The sequence below is a fragment of the Pan paniscus genome, chromosome 18 (assembly GCF_029289425.2).
Source record: "Pan paniscus chromosome 18, NHGRI_mPanPan1-v2.0_pri, whole genome shotgun sequence".
In the NCBI taxonomy this organism is placed as follows: domain Eukaryota; kingdom Metazoa; phylum Chordata; class Mammalia; order Primates; family Hominidae; genus Pan; species Pan paniscus.
Genome location: NC_073267.2, coordinates 22045237 through 22067414, shown reverse-complemented (window position 1 = coordinate 22067414; position 22178 = coordinate 22045237). Strand labels below are relative to the sequence as shown.

Below are 22178 nucleotides of genomic sequence, written 5' to 3'. Positions count from 1 at the left end.
CTTCGAGAAAGGGGGGTGGAAAGGGAGGAGTGGAAGTCAGCGCGTTGTCTGGACTGGTACCTCTGAAAGAAGAGGCTGTGAGGGGAGCCTGTGGCGTGTCAGCCGCAGGGCTCAGAAAACTTACCTACTGTCCCTGCCTCCCCAACGCCAGCACCCCTCAACCCAGGGCCTGGGGATATGGGGTTGGAGCTGCCCTGGAGGGGGTGCAGACTCTGGTCCTCTGTCCTGGGTGAGCGCTGTGAGGTAGGAGCCCTAGGGGGAGGTGGTGGGTGAATCTCCCAGCTCCCTCCGCCCTCATTTCCCTCCCCACCCCCATCGTTCTCTTTAATCATTAACAGCCCTGGAATTAAGGGGCTCAGACCTGAAGGCCTTTTTGTGCACCTTTGCTATAAACGATAACCATCTGTGTCCGAGGTAATGAGGCTGGAGGCTTTGCCTGTATCCTCTATAGGAAGTGGGACGGGGTGACAAATGTATTGTTTGTTCCTCCACCACCACCACCCCCCCCCCCCCCCGGCACTTCTCACCCCTCATCCTCCCCCATGCACACCCCTGGTTTCCACTTTAATTCTGTGTGGCTGAGTGGCAATAGTGGATTTTTTTTTCTTCCCCTTTCCTCCTTTATGGCACTTAGTGCCTTGGTTACCTCTTTTGAATTTGGTGTTCAGCCTCTATCCCAGATCTTAACTGTAAGCTTTGTAATACTTCATACAGGCTGTCACGTTGGGAGTACCTCTTACGCTCCGATTATAATGAGCATTTTCTTTTATGAATACTGGAATTCCAGAGCCTTTGCAAGGAATCCTGAATGGCATCATAGCCCAGGAATCAAGGTCTCTTGCTCGAAATACTTTATGTGTGAGGAATTTACATGTTGTCCGCTCTTCCCAAAATGATTTGCTAGGCTAATTCTGGATTTCTGTGTTTCTCTCCACCCACTTTTCATGATGCACTTCAGAGAACAGAAAACCCCATATTACTTTTTTGTTTCTACAATTGGACAATAGCTCTTTTATGTTTTTCTCCATTTATGTGTGACACACAAATCATCAGTGACACATTCAGCTTGTGCTGATTTTCATCTTTACGTAGCTGATTCTTTGTGTATGGGGGTCCTAAATGAGACAATGTGATCTGTTTAGTTTTGGTTTAAGGGCGAATACAAACCAATAACGGATGTGAAAAAATTATTTGAAGCAAAGAATGGAAAGAAGGCCTCTTTGTTGATATGCTGTTGGTTTAAAAAAAAAAATCAAGGAGCACTCTTCTAGCCTCTCAGACAGATATCAGAGTGAAGTGTTATGATTTTCCTTTTGGTGTTGATACATTCTTCGGAAATCTTTTGTAGAATCTGAAACTGTTTTCTGAAGAACTTTAAGAGATAGTGCCTACATTTTCGGAGTCCTTTGATTAGAAAGTGCCCGTAAGTCCTGTCCTTCTGTCACTGAGCTTGATATGCATAGCGCTAGGAAGATCTGATGCTAGGAAGTCCTATTCAGGGCTTTCGGGCCCTAAAAAACAGAATATTTAATGCTTGATTATACCAGTAACAGCGTGTTTAGATGTTTCACAAAAATACAACAGAAGAATGACTACTGTTCTCACTTTAACTGATTTAGAACCTAGTTTGCCATTGACTAAAAAGTTCACAGTTCATTAATTCAACAAACATTTATTGACTCCTAAGTGCTAGCCAGTGTTTCAGGCACTGGGTGTACACAGGTGAACACAAGCAAAAGGTTCACCCTTTCGTGGAGCTTACATCGGAGTGGGAGCTGGGGACAGAGAGAGACATAATATGTATCCCAGTAAACCAGATTTTGATCAAGCGCTGAAGAAAATAAGAGTGATGTGATTGAAAGTGTCTTAACTGTAGATGCAGTCAAAGAGGATCTTTCTGAGGAAGTGACACTTAAGTTGAGCTTTAAGTATAAAGAAGGAGCCAGCCATCCAAAGAGAAGGGGAAGATCCTTCCAGGTTCAGGGAACAGCTGGTGCAGAAACTGGCTGGAATGCGCTTGTCAAGTTCCAGGGAATGGGAAGAAAGGGTCAGGGTAGGTGGGAGGTAGTGGAAAGAGGATGGGTTGGGTGAGTAATAGCCAGAGCTTAGTGAACACGGGGGAGAGTTGGAGATAAGGTCAGAGAGGTGGATATGGGGCTCAGAATAGGTAGGCAAACAAATTGCCAGAAGGAGTAGGAAGTAGAAAATGATGCTGCTTGTTGATTAATTCTGTTGCCTTAACTAGGGTCTTATCACTTACTGTTTTTGCCGGTACTGTTGGACTATCATAATAAAGTCACTCTGCTGAGTGAGAGAGGAAGAGGCAGTGGTCACCTGGGTCTTTTCTGGCAGTTAAATTTCAAGCTGGGTGTTCAGATTTTCAGCAGGATGTTCAATTGAGGACACACCTCTTTCTTTATTTTGTCTTATATACTGCTGTTTAAAACTGCATAATAAGTTCTCTGAATGTGTTCTAGTATACGAATCCTCCTTTGTTTCCAGCTCTGTATGAATTTAAGGACTGGGCAAGTGTTAATAATATGCCCTTGTCCATCTACCAAGATGACCATCAGGATCTAAGTTTCAAGTTGTCTTTTGTAGGGAGGCAGTTTATGTTGCAATAGTTCCACTCTTGTCTGATCCTTCTGATGACTAATAACACTCAGCTGAGGTGTAGGTTGGTACTAAAAGTTCACTCAGTGGATTACATTAGATAAATGACCATTGTGGGGCTCAATTCCACTGTGTCGGCATCTTTGGGCTGGCATGTAACCAAGGGATGTAACCTACTTTTGCCTTCTGCTGAGGGCATTCATCTCTAATGGTGTGCTGCTTTTCAGCCTCACCTTGACCAGATTGTCCACTTGAGAGGCCCAATCAAGACTCCTTGATTTGGCCCTCTTGAGCCATGTCACACTGGGCTGAAACAGAATATGCTTTTTTCTTCTCTTGAACCCTACAACAGTGACTAGTGTGTTCTTTGAGTGAATTGGCTCTTTGAGCCAGGCAGTTGAGAGACTTAAATGTTGCTTGGGCTATTTGTAGTAAACTCAGTATTAGAAATGCTAAATAAAACCTTTTAGTGTTTGGGGAAAATGAATCAGAAATTGAGGACTTGTCACCTGTTTTAGGTTCTAGTATTCTCGTGGCACCTGTAGAAGGATTATCGAAAACTTGAACAGAGCTTTCTGGGCAGTTCTGGGGGCAATGAAGGGGACGAGGTAGATCCTGGTACTGAATTACTAATTCTGATTTGATTGCAAACAGAATGTCTTTTAGTTAGCAAGCAAATGACTAAAGTAAACATCTAGGAACAGGCAACTTCTACTCTTCATACTAGAGTATCTCAAAGGAATAGAGAATTGGTAGTGAGATTTGTTAATTTAATTATTTGGCTTTGGCCCAGGTTAAAGGTTTTGGACTTAACTTATATGCTGATGCTTGGCATAAAATGCTCTATCTGATGGGTTACTAAGCTCTCCACTTCATTTTCATTTCAATGGTTTATTGTAACTCAAATATGAAAATATCTTGTAGGCTGAAGTTTCATCAGCCAGTTTGGAGACTGGTGGCTCTTTTCTAAAATTTTTGAAAGGGGGCGGGTGGGTAGGAGGGGACTTGAACACAAGGAGAAGCCATTGACTTCTACATTGGCTACTAATTGTGTTTGGGGAAAGAATCCACAAATTTAAGTGGATTGGATTTTCGGAGCTGAGCTGGCCTTTTAATTTAGGGTACCAGTGGATTTATTTCTTACACTTTGCAGGCTTTTGGACAAACTCTTCTGAAAGGTGGGCAACCTAGAAAGCCAGTTGATGCCACTTGCTATTGGAGTTGTGGGTAAGTGGTTTTACATTGCATTACATGACTTAAAGGTAATCAGATTTTGCTACTGTTTTGGTGTACAGATGCTCTTTGATTTACAGTGGGGTTACCTTTTATAACCCCATCATAAGTTGAAAATATTGTTAGTAAAAAAATGCATTTAATATACCTCACCTACCGAACATCATGGCTTAGCCTAGCCTACCTTAAACATGCCAAGAACATTAACCTGCAGTTTGGCAAATGCATCTAATGAGCCTATTTTATAATAAAATATTGAATATCTCATGTAATTTATTGAATGAATACTGGAAGTGAAAAACAGAATGGTTGTGTAAGTACTTGAAGTAGTCTGGGACTGTCTCTATGTGCTGAAGTAAGGACATTTAATTGTGCAGTAGTTGCCAGTTGTTTTGAGGTGAAGAAGTGGTAACTTAGATTGAAACAATGGTAATGACGTGGTAACTCCTGTTTTCCCGGGTCTTGATAACTTAAAATTATCTCTTTGTGTCTGTTTAGACTGTTCTGGAGCTCTTTGCACAATGGACCAGGGTTAATTGAGTTAGTGTCTTTCAGTTCAAATCTAGTTTCACTAGTTCTTACGTCTGTGTTCCTAGATGATGGTGAATCCTATTCTTTTGGGTGGTGAGAAGGGATTACCACAGAACTTGACCGTTTAATCAGTGAATAATTACAAACTAGAGCGTAACGTATTTACATCCCCTTGGTATCCTGGGGGATTGGTTTTGGACCCCTTAGTTACGAAATTCACAAATGATCAAGACTTATATAAAGTGGTAGTATATGGGAAGGTGCAGGGAGTGGTGGTGATGCACATCTGTAGTCCCAGCTACTCAGGAGGCATTTCCAGATTACTTATAATGCCTAATACAGTTTGGGTGTGGTGGCTCATTCCTGTAATCCCAGCACGTTAGGAGGCTACTACAAATACCTGCCCCCTTTTTGTTTTATTATGTGGGAGGATTGCTTGGAGGCCAGGAGTTCAAGTCCAGCCTACGCAAGATAGTCAGGCCCTGTCTCTATAAAAAATTTTAAAAACTTAGCCAGGCATGGTGCTGCATGCCTGTAGTCCCAGCTACTGGGGTGGCTAAGGCAGGAGAATTGCTTGAACCCAGGAAGTTGAGGCTGTAGTGAGCCGTGATGGAGCTGCTGCACTCCAGCCTAGGTGACAGAGCAAGACCCCATCTCAAAAACAACAGCCAAATACAATGTAAGTGGTATGTAAATAGTTGCTATGCTGTATTTTAAAAAATTCATATTATTTTTTATTGTTGTATTGTTATTAGGTTTTTTTTTCCAAATATTTTTGACCCATGGTTGGTCGAATCTGCCAATGTAGAACCTATTGATACAGATGGCCAATTGCACTGAAAATGAAAGAAAAGATTGGAAGTGGCTCAAACTCTTATTCTTTGAAGTTGTGATATGTTGAAAGAAGAGAATGGCAGATAGGGAAATCATTTTCTTTAAGATGTGTGCAAATGAGACCTTCTTTAAATACCATACATCAGAACAGGGAAGCTTAGTAAATCAGTCTTGAGGTGGTGATTAGCTCTTGTGGCAAAATAAGTCACCTGTGCCCAGAGCCTGGATACCAGCCTGGTTGCATGCAAAGGCAGACATGTCAATGACTTCTTCTACCTTCCTGAGGGCTTGACCTTGTTCAAGAGTGTCCTTTGAGCTGTACTATATTGTTAGGCTTGGGATTGAATTGCCACACAGAAGCTTGGATTGCATAGTGTTGGGAAGCATCATCCCTGATCCTTTTGTGCCCTGCTCTGCTGGAGGGCTCAACCGCAGGACCTGGTTACTAGAAATAATTCTGTCACTTGGGCCTGCAGATTCATACCAGGTCTGATGACTGACTAAGGATCTCAGATAGCAGCAGTGTATAGTGTGGGACTCTTCATTTTTGAGACTGCTTAGCATCTCGGAGCCACTGCCCCTCTTTCTGCCTGTTGGTCCAAGAGAAAGTGTTGAAAAAACCTGCCCCTTTTTGATTTATTATGTATTCATTTATTTTTTGAGACAGAGTCTCAGGCTGGACTCAGTGGCCCAGGCTGGAATGCAGTGGCATGATCAAGGCTCACGGCAGCCTCGACCTCCCAGGCTCAAGCAATCCTCCTGTCTCAGCCCTCCTGAGTAGCTGGGACTACAGGCCTGCACCACCATGCACCACTAATTTATTGTATTTTTAATAGAGATGGGGTTTCGCTGTGTTGCCCAGGCTGGTCTCAGACTTCTCACCTCAAGTGATCTGCCTGCCTCGGCCTCCCAAAGTGCTGGGGTTACAGGCGTGAGCCACCACACCTGGCCTGCTCCTTTATTTTAGTAGGAGATTGTTTCCACACAAGCAGCAGAGTTGGGTTACAGCTTTTAGCTCTCTATCATTCATGATGGGTTTGAACTCTATGCAGTGTTTGCTTAAAGTGGATTAGTATGTGTCCTTTAATTTTGATTCTGAACGAGTCTCAAGTCATAGCATTACTACTTTGAATGCTGTTAATTCCCCTTCCTGAAGTTTAGGAGAAGCAGGAAAAAGTCAGACCCTTGCAGAGTCTTAGCATATCTGGTGTTTATTTCAAGCTGGGCTTTGAGGAGCCCTCTCTGCCATTGTTGAAGTATGCTTGTGGCAGGGATGAGGGGGTTTTGCTGTTTTCCTTCTGTTTCACGTTACTACTTCAGTCTGTGAAAAGTTACTGTAATATTCTGTTATATTGGGCTACCCTATTAGATTCTAGTTGAATAAAATGTTCTGAGGCTGAAAACAGGTTGAAAAGTGGTTATTTTCAGTGGGAAAACAGAAATCAAGAAAAATGAGTAGGCCAGGCATGGTAATGCACTGCATGCGTGTAATCCCAGTACTTTGGGAGGCTTAGACGGGAGAATCTCTTGAGCCCAGGAGTTTGAGACCAGTCTGGGCAACACAGTGAGACCTCATTTTACAAGAAATAAGGGAAAGGAGCTGGGTGTGGTGGTGTGCACCTGTAGTGTCACCTGCTTGGGAGGCTGAGGCAGCAGGATCACTTGAGCCCAGAAGGTCAGGCTGCAGTGAGCTGAGATCGCACCACTGCACTGTAGCCTTGGTGACAGAGTGAGACCCTGTCTCATTAAAAAAAAAAAAAAAAAGATGAGTAAATGCTTAAAGTTACAGAGCAAGCTCTAGGCAGCAGCAAGGCTAGAATCAGGCCTTCTCTGCACTAATTCTTGTTCTGTCTGTTGCACTGCATCTCTCAAACAAGTTGGTGTAGGCACCCGATAAAGTTTAATTGAATCCTTGGTGTTTGGACTCTGTGTTCTTGGGTTCTGTACTCAAACATTTTGTCACAAACTCTTCATCTTTCAAAGAAGACTCCCTATAGTGAAGCATATGTGAAGCGAAGTTATTAATGGTAGTGGGATGAGAGGCTTCTTAGTTTTAGTAGTGGTTGTGGATACTTGATAGAAAGCTGGGCTTTTTTCTTCAGAATAGTTCTGAAAGTGACCATATTACATTCACATAGGAGTTGAGGCATTATCCCTGTAAGTTTTCTTTTTTTCCCCCCAAACCAACCCCAAAATGGTCAGTGCACTGTAAGTTTTTCAGATAAGCAAGTGGGCCTGTTCTCGAACACCAGTGCAAAATGCTAAACCAGACTGCCATTTCCTGTGACCTGCCCTGGAATTTGAAGAGGAGAATCCAGGTGGATCCAGGGACAGAACAGCTTCTGAACAGCTCTGTGGAAATAACCACCATGGACATGCATTCCTTATTTTTAAAAAATATCTGTAAAGCAAATTGGTTTTCAATTAAATAGTTGCTTTATGTCTACTTAATGACTTGCCTAGTAAGTGCTCTTTAAACAGGAGGGGGAGGTGAATAATACCATTACAGTGAGGGTGCCGGGACTCTAGCAGTGTGGGTCCTACGAGACAGCATCTAGGGGCACACTGGAAGTCTCAGGCCCTCTGAGGAGGTGTTTTTCCCCGTTGTGACATTTTCTTCCTTCTCAGTAAGTGGAATTAGAGAGTGAGGAGTGATAGAGTGAATGCTCTGTGTCTACTTTTGAGAATGTTGTCAGATTCTTTTTCTCTTAGAAATTTAGTTGTTCTTTGAAATAGTCAGTTGTTCAGTCATTTACTCAAAACAGTTGGTGTATCTCATGCCCACGGTGAGGAGCATTCTGCTTGAGAGTTTCCTAACTTTTTAGGAAAGAGAAAAGCCTAAAGACTTCCAGAGCACTAAGATGGGAGGTTCAGTTGTCGGAGATGAACTTGTGTAGGGTAGCTGGCCTTTGAGAGGACATGGTGGTTGGTGGTATTGTGGACTGGGGAGAAAAGCCCATCAGTGGTCTAGCTGGGAGAGGGTGCAAAATACTAACAGTGCAGTTACTGGGGACAGAGGGTAGGGAAGGAGCAGGCCCACAAGATTGCCCAACTCCAGGGAATGCCGTTCACAAGGAGGGGACAGGGTCCTCTGGAGTTGGGCAGTGTACTGGCCCTGGCCAGGGCTCTGATCACAAGTCCTCTCCCAACTGGAAAGCATATTTCTGCCTAAGAGGGATGAGTACAGGGACACAGTGGCTGGTTTGGCCAAATTGTTCTCCAAGATGGACTAATCAGCCATAATCAGGAGTTATCCCTGGTCCCAGCTAGACCACTGATGGGCATTTCTCCCCACTCCACACCCACCACCACTGTGCCCCCTCGAAGGCCGGCTACCCTACATGTCCTCCTCTCTGACAACTTCCCATCTTGGAGACCAATCATCTTTACAGACTGCTGGCCAATTCCCCTGGCCTCCATCCCTGTCTCTTAGGGCTTTATTTTGACAAATCGGAAGTTGGTAAAGAAGGGATTGTAATTATTTGTATCCGTTAGAGCATTAGAGAACACTGGATAGTGGCTCTTGACATTTAACAATGTTTGCTATCCAAACGGAACAGTTACATGTCAATTGCTGAGGTAATTAATGATTCTTTTGTGGGAACTGTAATGTGAAAAAACTGATTAAAGAAAATCGGCCGGGTATGGTGGCTCATGCCGGTAATCCCAGCACTTTGGGAGGCCGAGGTGGGTGGATCACGAGGTCAGGAGTTCAAGACCAGCCTGGCCAAGATGGTGAAACCCCATCTCTACTAAAAATACAAAAATTAGCCGGGCATGGTGGCAGGCGCCTGTAATCCTAGCTATTCGGGAGGCTGAGGCAGGAGAATTGCTTGAACCCAGGTGGCAGAGATTGCAGTGAGCCAAGATCGCGCCGCAGCACTTCAGCCTGGGCGATAGAGTGAGACTCCATCTCAAAAAAAAAAATCATTTTTTACTTCACATTTCTACAACATCCATGTTCTCTTTGGCAGGCCAAATTAGTCTTTCTTCTTTAAAAAAAAAAAAAAAAAAATTTTGACCAGGTGCTGTGATCTGTCCATAGGACCTGATTTCCTGCTAGTGCCGACCTGCAAGCAGTGCTCTGAATTGGTGACAGGTGTAGATTTAATGATTAGATCAAGCAGGGAAGTGGCTTCTGAGCATCAGAATGGTTAGTTTTAGTGTGGACCTCTTAATGAGGTTATTAATTATATCATTCCAATAGTTCTTGGGCAGCAATTGAGTGTCCAGCAGTTTAGTTCTTTTACTGTGTGGAGTTAGCACAGACCCCACCTGTTTATTTCATTTTTTGTTTATAGAGACAGGGTCTTGCCCTGTCGCCCAGGCTAGAGTGCAGTGGTGCTATCATAGCTCACTGTCATTTCAAACTCTGGGGCTCAAGTGATCTCCCCACCTCAGCCTCCCAAGTAGCTAGGACCACAGGCACACACCTCCATGGCTGGCTAGTTAAAAAAAAATTTTTTTTGTAGAGATGGAGTCTTGCTTGTTGCCCAGGCTGGTCTCAGACTGCCTCAAGCGATCCTCTTGCCTTGGCCTCTCAAAGTGCTGGGATTACAGGTGTGGGCCCCCACACCCTCAGATCCCACATATTACTTACGCATTACCTCAAAATTGCCCCACTTCAGATGCCAGCTGCAGGTATTGGGTATTTGTACGTTACCTGAACTTCTGCCCAGCAGACTATAAATTTGGAGGTTCCCGTGACTCCCCGTCCCAGGTTTGATAATTTGCTAGCATGAGTCATAGAACTCAGGAAAGCATGATATTTAGGATTACAGTTTTGTTACAAAGGATTTATTTATAACTCAGGAACAGCTGAATGGAAGAGACGCATAGGGCAAGGTATGAGTTGGGGGTGCAGAGCTTCCATGCCCCTTCTGGTGTGCCACTCCTAGCTCATAAATGCTTTTACCAACCTGGAAGCTCTCCCAGCCTCATTGTTTCGGAGTTCTGATTGAGGTTTCATTACGTAGGCATGATCATTGACCATTGGTGATTGAACTCTGTCTCTAGCCAGCCCTCCCCTCCCCAAAGCTCAGAAAGTAGGGCTTTGAAGTCTAATCATGTGCTTGGTCTTTCTGGTTTGGCTAGCCCTTCACTGGAAACTATAAGGGCCCATGGTGAAATCACCTTGTTAGCATAAACTCTGGCATGTGGTCCAGAGGGCTCTTCATGAATAATAAAAGACAGAAAATTCCAAGGGTTTTAGGATCTCTGGCAGGAACCAGGGACAAAGACCAAATACATTTTTCTAATACTCCATTAGTACTCCAGTTTTGTATCTTGTAAGTAGTAACGGAATAAGGGTACCTAAAGTTGATTTAAATGATAATTAACAATTGTCATTTCTTGACACACCAGATACTGCAAGTTGATTAGCTTTAGATTATAAGCAGCAAATTCCTCCTTCAATTAGTATGAAATGGCATTCCCAGAATAGTCAGTATTCTTGAACTTCAAAGGTGCATTAGGTCTAGACTTCCCTAATGCAAGAAACCAGCTTACTTTATAATACAGATTTCATGTTACCTTTTTTTTTTTTCTTCACTCTGTTGCCCAGCCTGGAGTGCAGTGGCACGATCTTGGCTCACTGCAACCTCTCCCTCCCAGGTTCAAGCGATTCTCCTACCTCAGCTTCCCGAGTAGTTGGGATTACAGGCACGTGCCACCACGCCTGGCTAATTTTTTTTTTTTTTTTTTTTGAGACGGAGTCTCACTTTGTCACCTAGGCTGGAGTGCAGTGGTGCGATCTCAGCTCACTGCAACCTCCGCCTCCTGGGCTCAAGCAGTTCTGCCTCAGCCTCCCAAGTAGCTGGGACTACAGGCATGTGCCACCACGCCCGGCTAATTTTTGTGTTTTTAGTAGAGATGGGGTTTCACTATATTGGCCAGACTGGTCTCGAATTCCTGACCTCAAGTGATCTACCCACCTTGGCCTCCCAAAGTGCTGGGATTACAGATGTGAGCCACTGTGCCTGGCCCTGGCTAATTTTTGTATTTTTAGAAGAAATGGGGTTTCATTATGTTGGCCAGGCTGGTCTCGAACTCCTGACCTCAAGTGATCCACCTGCCTCGGCCTCCCAAAGTGCAGGGATTACAGGTGTGAGCCATGGCACCCGGCCCATGTTACTTTTTAATATGACTTTTAAAAAGATTTAGATATACATAGTGGGCCAGGCATGGTGGCTCATGCCTGTAGTCCTAGCATTTTAAGAGGCCTAGCCAGGGAGGATCACTTAAGCCCACCAGTTCAAGACTAGCCTGGGCAACATGGTGAAACCCTGTCTCTACAGAAAATACAAAAGTTAGCCAGGTGTGGTGGTGCCCGCCTGTGGTCCCAGCTACTTGGGAGACTGAGGAGAATCACCCTAGCCCGGAAAGTTGAGGCTGTAGTGAGCTGTGATCGTGTCACTGCACTCCATTCGGGGTGACAAAGTGAGACCCTGCTCAAAACAAACAAAAAATAGATGTACATAGTGCCTTGGTTAAGAGAACATAGTCTCTAGAGTCAGTCTGGGTTTGAGTCTGAACTTTATCACCGACTTGCCACTTGACCTTGGATGAGCCATTTCTCTCTCTAAGCCTCAGCTTCCTCATGTATGGAGTGAGGGTAATCACAGTAAATAGTTGTGAGGATTCAATAAGATAGTACATTCGAAGGACATGGCACAGTGCTAGGCATAAAAACAAACATTTAATAACATTAGCTATTATTGGCTACATGGCATCCATTGCTATGCCCACCTGGAATGGCAGCTAATTCCCAAGGAGTCAAGAATCATGTATATCATTTTACCTCCTCTTATAATCAGTTTATGGGACAGTGTATAAAAAGATTGCTAGGCACACAGTAGACACAAGTTATGTATCATTTGAAAATAAAACCTGTCCTCTGGGTATCTGGGAAATACACTAGTGACTCTGTAATGGAAACTTCCAGCATGTTTCCAAAGCTGGCCTAAAACCCAGAGATGGAAAATCTTCCTCCTGAAACCCTATGGAGCCTGTATAAGTCTAGCAGTGGGGACAAGGGCTAGCATACTGTTGGATCAAAAATTGGGAAACTGATCCAGGAGACATTTTTATCTTTGACTGTATGCCTTGAGGTTCAGTGAGTTGGGCAAAACCACATTAGACTTTGGGAAAAGAAATAGATTTATTTCAGCCAGTCTAGATAATGTTTGACAGAGTCTCAGATAAAGAGAAAAGCCCAGATCCACATGCAAAAGGGCTTCCTGACTGCTTAGAGTTTACTTGTTGGTGAACTCCTCTGAGGCCAGGTCTCTAATTCTTCCTGTAGCTCAACAACCAAGACAGTGTACTGTAGTGGGACTACCATTGGATTAAGTCCTTAGTTCTAGTCTAGACTCTGCCACCATTGCTGCTTTTCCTTGGGCAGATCACATCCCCTCTCAGTCTATTTCTTTAACTATGACATAAAGGATTTAGGACTAAATCACTGTTTCTCAAAGTGTGGCTTTGGTTACACTTGTAATTTATGTGTTGCTGAAATGAATACTCATGTGTTTTTTTACTGCTGATGGTGCATAAGATGATTTTTGGTGGCACATGATGAATACTTTTCATTTACTAGTTCTGTTTTTTATTGTATTTTCTTTTTGAGATGGAATCTCGCTCTGTCTCCCAGGCTGGAGCGCAGTGGCGCTATCTTGGCTCACTGCAACCTCTGCCTCCTGGATTCAAGCGATTCTCCTGCCTCAGCCTCCCGAGTAGCTGGGATTACAGGCACCCGCCACCACGCCCTGCTAATTTTTGTATTTTTAGTAGAGACAGGGTTGCACCATGTTGGCCAGGCTGGTCTTGAACTCCTTACCTCAGGCGATCCACCCTCCTTGGCCTCCCAAAGTGCTGGGATTACAGGTGTGAGGCACAGCGCCCAGCCTACTAGTTCTGTTTTTTAATGTGTATGAATGAAAACATAACTATCATATCACACCTATGAATTCATGGACAATAGTGCTTAGGATGATACTAAAGTCATGTCAAAGACAAAATTGCAACCAATTTAGTTTCCAGATCTCAACTGGCTGTATTGCAATTCTAGAATTGGGCAATGTTTCATTCCATAATATAGAATAAGTGTTTAGATGAGCTAAGCAGGAGTTGGCTTTATAGACAGAAGGGCTGAAGAAAGCAGAAGCAAAGAACAAAGAGTGTATCAGTCCTTTCAAAGCTGCTTTTCTTGTAAGGCAGGACAGGGAAACAGAACAATAGAGAAATGACTGAATAGTTAACATTAGATTACTTCAGACTTTTGTGTGTGTTTGTGTGTAAGGTTTAAAACTAGGGAACTTCATTATCATGCCAGTTGAAGATTTAAACATGGAGTTTGGGAAGTTGGATGTTATCTCTTTCTCCTGGTTTCTGGGAAGGTCAGATAACAAACTTAGTTTGGGCATGAATGACTCCATTTTGATTTTTAGTCTGGTCTCTTGGAGCCTAGTGCAGGAGCTTAGTCCAGAACCATGGTCTTCTATCATTTTTATTTAACAGTAGATGCAGTTTTTGAAGAAGCTTTTAAGAAAAATATTAGGTGAACAGTAGATGGGATGGTAAAAATGGGATACGAATGGCTGAAGTTTGTAGGTTCCAAGACTCAGTAACTCTAGTGCAGCGCCACACCTTATTCAATGAAGTCTTTGTGGTGATGGCCACTGCTGAGCAGGTCCCGATTTCAGGACTTAAAGACTTGCCTTCAGAAGTCTCAGGCAAAAAAATAAAGACTTGACTAACTCAAGCAAATTGACAAATTTCTTTTTTTGCATTTGTGACAAAAATACCCACAAGTAGGTTATGTAGAATTTAAAATACCATAGCCATTAGTATTGGTGGCCTTTTTTTTTTTTTTCAATGAAAAAATGAATAATATTGTTTACTCTTTCACCTTTAGCAGTTTCCCGGCTACCTGGATTGCTCCTCAGTTCCTCATTGTTTGCTGTTGGGACTCCCCATGTTAGAAGTAAAGTTAGGGTCTGACTTGTTCTGTTGGGGTGGGAGAAAAAGCCTAATTGCTTCTTGAACCCAAGCCAGTGCATGGATTCAAGGCTCTGTCCCATCTCAAGAGCTGACCTGTAGATTACTTCTTCCTGGTGACTGCTTTAAAGGGACAGTGGGACATGTGCCCTAAAATGATGTTAAACACTGAGGCAGGCAGTATTTAAAATCTCATTTCACTTTGTCATATTGCTCATAATTCAACATAGTGGGGTCTTGAGAAGGGAAACAAGTAGTAGTAGAAATGATACAGACTACTGTGGGAGGCACTTGCTTTTTCAGTAAAACCCAGAATAAAATGGAAATCTCTGTTAAGCAATAGAAGCCGAAAAAGCTGCTTTCAGATGTAGTTTATGTTTTTTGTTTTTTTTAAAAGCCTTAATTACCTGTAGTCCCTAAACATTTTCTGTGTATCTTTACACTGTCATCTTTTATTATCTACAGTTGGGTATTGGTCTGTGTTTGCAAGTGATCGTGTTCTGAGTTAACATGCTGTAAAGGGCCATGGATCTGGTATAGCTCCTTGTAATAAGTTATTTAGTGTTTCAGATTTTAGTTTTAAAAAATTGCTATAAAGATGGATCCAAGTCTGATAGGTCCCTGTGCCAAGTGTTACTAGTGAAGATTAGGTTAAAATAGAGCAAAATGCCGGGTGCAATGGCTCACACCTGTAATCCCAGCACTTTTGGGAGACTGAGGTGGGCGGAATCACGAGGTAAAGAGATGGAGACCATCCTGGCCAACATGGTGAAACCATGTCTCTACTAAAAATACAAAAATTAGCCGAGTATGGTGGCGGGTGCCCATAGTCCCAGCTACTCAGGAGGCTGAGGCAGGAGAATTGCTTGAACCCAGGAGGCAGCGGTTGCAGAGAGCCAAGATTGTGCCATTGTACTCCAGCCTGGTGACAGAGCCAGACTCTGTCTCAAAAAAAAAAAAAAAAAAAAAAAAAAAAGCAAAATGGTGGCAGTGATATAGCCCAAGATTATTCTCCTAATTTATTTTATTTATTTATTTTGAGTTGGGGTCTTACTCTCTTGCCCAGGCTGAGTGCAGTAGCCTAATCATGGTTCCCTGCAACCTCGAACTTCATTTATTTAATACAAGGTTTCTACATGACTTCATAATGAGAAACTCTCAAATGTTTCCCAACTGAGGTGGGATCTGTGCTTCAATTCCTCATACTTTGTAAATTTCGATTTTGTCATTCTTACTGTCTTGTCTCAGAGAGGTGTCGTGACCTGTGTCATTGGGCACATTGGCAAGGTGGAAAAAGCCTTTTACTGAAGGCTGTGTTTTGCAGGATTACAAGTCTGCCTTCCCACTAAGATCTAATTGATGACATGCAGCAAGCATCCTTTGAGCAGATTTTGAGTTCAAACCAAGCAACTCCTTGGATATACAATTATAAGACCACCTTACTTGTAGATGTCAGGTTTCTAGAACAGCCTATTTCCTGTGGTATGGAAGTTAGTCATTATGTGTAGGCAATGGTTGATGAGTCTGGATACATTCTGAAAGGGGAGGGGCCGAGTTGTGACATTTACCCTTGGTCTGCAGACCAGGTTTTGCAAAGTTAGAGTGGGGCTGTTTGTTTTCTTCTCTTCTTGGGAAATTGCCATTGGATCAGTTTGTCTTGGTTAAGATCTTTTGTGGGTAGCTGAGCAGTTGGGCTTTTAAAGATGAAAGCCACATGAAAGAAGACTGTTCTTTCCTAGTCATACAAATGATTATCTCCATGGTCGTATAATCTCCATAAGAAGTATGAGCATTCGAGACCACACATTTAAAAACTTAACATATAACAGAGTCAGAAGGAAAGATGTACAACATAGTGGCAGAGGTCAGTACCTTTGCAAGCCATTCTTACATGTTCCAGCACCACTTATCGTGGTCTTCTCATGGTAGAATAACCTTTTAGTTTATCCAGAATCTTTTCACTCCTAAAATAAAGCCCTTTTAGGATGTTAGAAACTTGAATATTCATGGCAACTTCAAGTAAAAAAACAAAAATGTTTAATTGAAGACTTAATCTTTAACTCTGACTTTAAAACTTTCCTAGTCAAAGAGCTGGAGTTGCTTAATTTATCAGAGCATTTGCTTTTCCAAGTTCACAGCTCTCAATCGTTGATTGGCCTAGCAGAAAGAGATAATAAAAAGTTATGCAACAGGTAAAAATCTTTCCAGTTGCCTTTTCCCCATTTGGAAGGAAACCTGTTTTTCTTTCCTTCTGAACAGTTTGGCCTAAGCTCCTCCCCTTTCTGATTTGCATATTTGCTATTTTCATACAGTACTTCAATTGATTAACTCAACAGAAAGTTCTAAAGATCTCCAGTATTTAATACTTCTCATACAACCAGCTTAAGCAAAAGAATTTTCAATTATGATAGCAGTTTAACAGAACAAAAATTTTTTTTTTTGAGGTGGAGTTGCGCTCTGTCACCCAGGCTGGAGTGCAGTGGCTCGACCTCGGCTCACTGCAAGCTCCGCCTCTCAGGTTCATGCCATTCTCCTGCCCCAGCCTCCCTAGTAGCTGGGACTACAGGTGCCCGCCACCATGCCCGGCTAAATGTTTTGTATTTTTAGTAGAGACGGGGTTTCACTGTGTTAGCCAGGATGGTCTCGATCTCCTGACCTCGTGATCCGTCCGCCTCGGCCTCCCAAAGTGCTGGGATTACAGGCGTGAGCCACCGCGTCCGGCCAGAACAAAACTTTCAAAAACACACTTTTAAAGTACTGAAGTTACTGAAACTCTGAAACCTGAAATGCTCCAAAATTTAGAACTTTTGATCCCTGACATGAGGCCCAAAGGAAATGCTCATTGAAGAATTTCAGATTTCAGATTTTCGTATTAGGGATGCTCTACTGGTAAGTACAATGTTAATATTCTAAAATCTGAAGTTCAAAATCCAGAACACTTCTGGTCTCAAGCATTTGGGATAAGGGATACTCAACCTGTACAAGATATTTTCTCCCTAAGAAGAACCAGACTGTTATTTTTAAGTTAGAAATCTATAAGCAAAAGACTGGCATTCTCAGACAGAATGTGGACCATTCATAGGGTACTTCTGAAACTAAAAACCAGTTTTGTAAGCTAAAAAATGTTGGCCTCCAAAATGTAATGCTTTCATGGTTGTATTCAAAGTGAAGCGTATGTATTCTGAATTTTTCTGAAAGACTGACTCTAGGATTGGACACATCGTGTTTCAGGAAGAAGAAATGTGTTTATATGTTGCCAGCTACTTGTTCCAATAATTTTTAGTGCCTATTGTAGATCTTGCTCTTAAGGACTTTATTGTCTGGTTGGAACATAAGATAGTGACAATTAGAAAATGTTGTAAAACCAGTGCTGTAAAAATAGCAGTGCTGGCCAGGCATGGTGGCTCACGCCTATAATCCCAGCACTTTGGGAGGCTGAGGTGGGCAGATCACCTGAGGTCAGGAGTTCGAGACCAGTCTGACCAACATGGAGATACCCCGTCTCTACTAAAAAAAAAAAAAAATATATATATATATATATATACAAAATTAGCAGAGTGTGGTGGCACATGCCTGTAATCCCAGCTACTCGGGAGGCTGAGGCAGGAGAATTGCTTGAACCCGGGAGGCGGAGGTTTTGGTGAGCTGAGATTGCACCATTGCACTCCAGCCTGGGTGACAAAAGCGAAACTCTATCTCAAAAAAAAAAAAATAGCAATGTTATAAATGAAGGTGCTCAGGGGCAGAGAGGCTCTCAGTCAGGAAGGAGTCCTGTGGGAAGTAAAATCCCAGCATAAGGCATGAAAGAGCAAGACTAGAGAAAGGAATGGGGAGGGATTCTGAGCAGTGGTAACAGTGTGTATAAGACTAGGCCGGGCACGGTGGCTCATGCCTGTAATCCCAGTACTTTGGGAGGCTGAGGCGGGCAGATCACAAGGTCAGGAGTTTGAGACCAGCCTGACCAACACGGCAAAACCCCATCTCAACTAAAAATACAAGAATTAGCTGGGCGTGATAGCATGCGCCTGTAATCCTGGCTACTTGGGAGGCTGAGGCAGGAGAATCGCTTGAACCTGGGAGGCGGAGGTTGCAGTGAGCCAAAATTGTACCACTGCATTCCAGCACGCGTGACAGAGTGAGATTCTGTCTCAAAAAATAAAAAAATAAAAAAGTAAACACATTTCCCCACCTAACTGAAAGGATGTTTGAAATTAGGGGAGCAGTTTGGTGAATTTCCTCTGTCTCTGTCACAGGCTAAGGGCTTGCATAAGCTGCTTTAGTTCTGAGCTTATTTCCTCGTCCGTAAAATAGGGATAGCCATAGGAACCTCCGAGAGCAGCTTTGGAGAGTAAATGCTATCATGACTGTAAAATGCCTAACGTTGTTTCAGGCACAATAAAGGTGATGGAGGGAACGTTTATCAAGCTTGGTTGAGATTTCCAAGCTATGGGTCATATCTCATTGGTGGGTTATAACCAACAATTAAAAACAAAATGGGAAAAAAAGAAAATAAATAGTGCAAATCAGTGCATCATAGAAGTAAGGGTAAATATTGAGTAGATTATTTATTTTTGAGACAGGATCTTGCTCTGTCACCCAGGCTGGAGTGCAGTGGCACACTCATCGGTCATTGTAACCTCAAACTCCTGGGCTCAAGCAGTTCTCTCCCCTCAGCCTCCTGAGTAGCTGGGACTAGAGGTGTACATCATCACACCCACTTAATTGTTTTAAATTTTTTTGTAGAGACAGAGTATCGCTGTGTTGCCCAGGCTTGGGTAAATATTTAAAAGGTTAAATATTCATGGAACTTTTCTTTGAGTTGTACATGGCTTTATATGTGTGCATTGGGTAAGGATATAAAATATATTTCTCACTGAAGGTTGCAGTTAAAGTTTGAAAACTACTTGTATAGTCCAAACTCTCATTTCTCAGTGACTCAAAGACTTAGCACACCAAAGCAAACAAAAAACCACTCTATCGGAGTATGCTGTTTTGAAAGAAGCAATTTAAACCTTCAGGCTTAAAAAAAAATAGCTTTGAAAAGCATCCTTAATTTAAGAGTCTGAATTTTGGCTCTGCTGCTTACTATCTCCTAGGGTATTATTATTGGAGAGTTGGATTGTTTTATTAGTTGATATGTGTAAAAATGTTTTGAGAATGATGCCTGGTACGTAGTAAACCTTGGGAAACTATTTGTGGATGTTACTATGTAAAAGTGGTAGTACTCTGCATTTAGGTAGATTTGTGCAGTGCACTAGGGACATAGTAGGTGCTTATTTTCCATTTGATTCTTTAGAAAGTATCTCTTAGATGCCAGTTAGCCATTTTCTTTTCTTTTTTCTTTTTTCTGTTTTTTTTTTTTTTTTTTTTTGAGACAGGGTCTTACTCTGTCACCCTGGCTGGAGTACCCAGGCATGATCACTGCTCACTGCAGTCTCAGCCCTCTGGGCCCAAGGGATCCTCCTATCTCAGTCTCCCAAGTAGCTGGGACCACAGACATGTACCACCAAGGCTGGCTAATTTTTTTATTTGTGGTTTTGTAGAAATTGGGTCTCCCTATGTTGCCCAAGCTGGTCTCGAACTACTGGGCTCAAGCAGTCCTCCTGCCTTGGTCTCCCAAAGTGCTGGGTCTGCAGGTGTGAGCCTTCGCATTATGCCAAGTTGACCCTTTTTTGTGTCATCATACACATTCCCTGTCTTCTTGGAGCTTGCAGTCTAAGATGCTGTCACTAAAATGACAACAGCCTTTCTCTTCTATGTACTTTTTATATTTGACTGTTTGCTTGGGAGCCATGAATGTTTTTGTCCCAAGGGAATAAATAATGTATAATGCATTTAAGCCTTGGACGCACAATAGACATAATAAAGTATATTATAATAAAATGTCATCTTAGGCACTTAAAAAATTCGGTTTAAGGACTTACTGGGAGGGAGAAATTACGGAACATTTTCTTTTCTGGTTCTTAAAATATGTTTTTGGCCTGGAAGAAACAAGTGTCAAAGTTGTTTTTAAGATTATTAGGTTGACTTCTCTTACAGTGAGTAGTTGGTGTCAGCAAATTGATTTGCAATGAGAAAGATGACTGTGCCTTTTGCTGAGCAGTGGTGGATAATGAGACTTCCACTTCAATAAGCCCATTGGCAATACCGAGTCATAACCTGGGTGAATAGGAGTTAATCTTGGCTGCCTGGCAGAAGTGGATTTGTTATATAATTTATGATACCCAGAAATCCTTTGGGGAGGTCTTTATTATCTTATTATCATGACAGTATCCATCTATGCCTGAAGATTAATTTTTGTTGTTCTCATCTAGTTCCACCAGAGCGATTCTCCTAACTGAAAGGGTAGTGACTTGTTAAATGCCTGCATTTGGCTTTTGCTTTGACACAAAGGTATGCTAATCAAGATTGGATGTTAGAAATCCAGAAATATTTCAGTTAGTGATTTATTAATAGTTTAGAGATTTTTTTTTCTCCTGTTAAACTGACTTCTGAAAAATGAGTCATATTCAGGGTTTCAAACATTTCCTCTTTGACCAGCCTCAAAAAAGGTTTATCAGTGTTTGTCTTGTAGATTGTTGCTGCAATTCATTTGTGTCAGTTCTGCCACTGCTGAAACAAACACAAGAGGGGTATCAGTTTGGTTTTCCATCATTTGACACAAGCGGACTTCTTAATTCTGTCACTGGTGGACGATCACTGTTAAACAAGCCGGTACTATTTTTTATGACTCACTGAGAAGTCATGTGGTAGTGTGATACCCTGTCTCCAGCTACCAGTGTTTAAACTTGTAATTTTCAATATATTGTGTTAAAACAGACTTCTAATTCTGGCTATTTTTCTTTTCAATTTTAGGCCTAAAATTGGAAGCTCTGTTTTTATAAAACAGCCTCCTAGAAAAGTCACCGGTGTTGCTATTCTCTTTCTACCCCAAATATCATAACTGGGCCTGGGGGCGGGCAGAGTAAGAGCTGGCTGTTTCACATGGTTAAGCAGAATGTGTGGGTATGCCAGCCAGCGGAGGTGGAATCTGCCCTTTGCTTTCTCAGCAAGTAGCTCTGGCTTTGGGGGCCCTGTTGAGGACTTTAGTTGTTGGCCTTTCTCGCAGTCATGTGAAACAAAGTTCATTGTCTCTGGTGGCTGTAAAGAGATGGAGGACCTTTATTGTCTGTATCACTTACCCTCTTTGATAAGGTATGTGCTTCAGCCCTCCAAGTTAAAAGTCACTCTGTCATCAAGTGAACAGTGGTATAACATCTCAAGAGGTGTAACACTGGCCATGAGTCCTTGTGTTTTAAGCAGTTGAATTCGTATTTAAAGCAAGTAGTATGCAGTATTCAAAAAAGCTGCTGGCTCTTGCTTCTGCATCTCTAGACACCTTAAATATGATGCCTTTATTTGTTGAGGTGGGGAAGATGCAGTTCAGACCAGCAGCCTGAGGCTTTTCACTGGAGTGTTCCCAGTTGGTGAGCCCCTTGGTCTTCCTAGAGTGCAGTGCATGGCTGTGGCTTCAGTAAACCCTTGGACATAACACCCTGACTGAAAAGAGAGGCAGAAGTGATTTCCATTAATGTGAATTTTTTCTAAGGTCCTGAGGTACAGGTCAAAAAGAGACATGACAGGTTGAACATCTCCCTATGTCAGCTTCATATTCTGGCTTTTGCTGTATTTGAGGTGAAAATTAGCTTGTGAAGTGAGGAGAGATGGAACCGTGTACTGCTGGCTGAGAAGCTGTGTTTGTATCACATTATCTGAGAAACTCATAAGGTAAAGAATAATTGGAGTAATAAGATAATCCTCTCCTCTCTTTCCTCTCTGAAGGTAGTGGGTGCTTCGAATGGGGGGAGTCCAAGAAAAAATAGACCTTAAGAATCAGGGCTGGGCCCAGTGCTCACACCCATAAACCAAGTGCTTTGGGAGACTGAGGCAGAAGGATTGCTTGAGCCCAGGAGTTCGAGACCAGCCTGGGC

The 22178-nt window shown here is 42.6% G+C and overlaps 1 protein-coding gene across 7 annotated transcripts in view; it reads left to right on the top strand.

Moving 5' to 3' along the window:
- DCUN1D3 (defective in cullin neddylation 1 domain containing 3) overlaps positions 1–22178 on the top strand; it is a 42803-nt gene that overhangs the window by 905 nt on the left and 19720 nt on the right. For 2 of the 7 annotated variants that reach the window (XM_014341697.4, XM_014341696.4), the window contains exon 2: positions 3767–3840. The exons of 4 other annotated variants lie outside the window; for them this stretch is intronic. The gene's annotated coding sequence lies outside the window, so the exon portion shown is untranslated. Of the gene's footprint in view, positions 1–46; positions 244–3766; positions 3841–22178 lie in introns of those variants that run through there. One more of the 7 variants, XM_063598479.1, reaches the window with a different exon arrangement.